Source organism: Schistocerca americana, chromosome 2 (genome assembly GCF_021461395.2).
Source record: "Schistocerca americana isolate TAMUIC-IGC-003095 chromosome 2, iqSchAmer2.1, whole genome shotgun sequence".
Taxonomy (NCBI): Eukaryota; Metazoa; Arthropoda; class Insecta; order Orthoptera; family Acrididae; genus Schistocerca; species Schistocerca americana.
The window spans coordinates 496258072-496259568 of record NC_060120.1 but is presented as its reverse complement, the minus strand read 5'-3'; positions in this window follow the sequence as shown (position 1 = coordinate 496259568).

Sequence of the window (1497 nt, the reverse complement as noted above, 5' to 3'; positions counted from 1 at the left end):
AGCTAGAGCATGGCGACGTGCAATAGCTTGGAGGCAACAACCTGCTGCTGCTAACCACAGGTTCTCCAATTCCCTCAACAGTTGCAACATTGTGCAAGAAAAATATTTTAGTCCAACAGATTACGTCTAAGAAGCGTCTTTCCACGGTCCCATAGGCTACAGGGTGGCGAGGCACATTAAACACCAACTTCTCCATTCTGCAACACTCCAAAAGGGACACTTCCTCAGAGTAGAAAAACTGAGAGAGGAAGCCCTCAGTAAAGAAGACCTTAATAATTCATTTCATTCAGTTGTAAACAGACCTCTCTAGTTTGAAAGTTATCAATATAATAATTGTTTACCTACATCTATCAAAATTTTCGTTTATATTATCAACAATGTATACTGTTGCAGAGCAGAATAACTTTATTGTGTAGGCCTTAAATGTTTATTAAACTTCCATCAGGAGTTCTCGGAACAGAGTGAGCTGAACTGATGTGCCAGTTGTTATGTCAATATGTTGTTTGACCAATGCAGCAGATCTTGGGGCTGGGGCAGACAGAAACGTAAACAGCACTCTTCTAATAACGTCGTATCAGGCAACACTATGAAGCTGTGGTCAAGAACCACTACAAAGTCAAACATTACCGACAAGGCTAAGCCCGATGACCTAGAATCATAACTGAAATCATTACAGCGATGCAAGGGAGCTGATAGATTCGATAAATGGGGAGAAATACTCATCTACTCAGAGCCGCTGCTTCATACGTGGGGGCTCAGCTCTTTTAAATAACGCAGATTTTGGAACACAGGACCCACACTCTGTCTTTGTCGAAGAACCATAGAGAATGAGAATCTACATTTCAATAAAACCACGTCGAAATGTTCTATGATGGCCAGCCTGTTGCCTGTTTGCTGACTTCAACATGAGAACACTCACACCTGATGCACACCACAGCCATGGTCTACTTTTGCCGACTGCAGGGTCATCACAGATGAGAAGACTGGTGAACAGCCAAGCATCCTCCCCTTTGCGCCATTGTGGGTGATCTACAAGCTACCGTTTTCGCACCGACCAACCGAGGCATGTCCGCGCGGTTTCTTGGCTTGCTTGTGAATGTCTGCATAAGTCTTGCTCGATTGGTAGTGGATGACCAGTGTTTCTCTGCACGAATGCTCGGATCCTGGGCCACTGTCAGTAAACTCCACAGGGCAGGCTGATTACCGAGAGCGCTGAGGTGGGAGCGGAATAGGCTCATAGCAGCGCACCGGCGTCCTGCGCCTGCTTCACTTGCTCTACACGCAGTCGAAACAGCGGGCAGCGGCAGCAACGTCACGACGAGATGGCAACGCGTCAACATCCATCACGGCTTGTGCACGTTGCGTCCGGCCACTGCTGCAGCTCTGAAGAAGCCAAACCCCTTGTAAATTTTGCATGACAAAAAACTTGTTTACAAATAAAACTGTCTCGCTGACGCTTCCGCGCGTCCACTGGATCATTCTTCTTCCCACTGCACT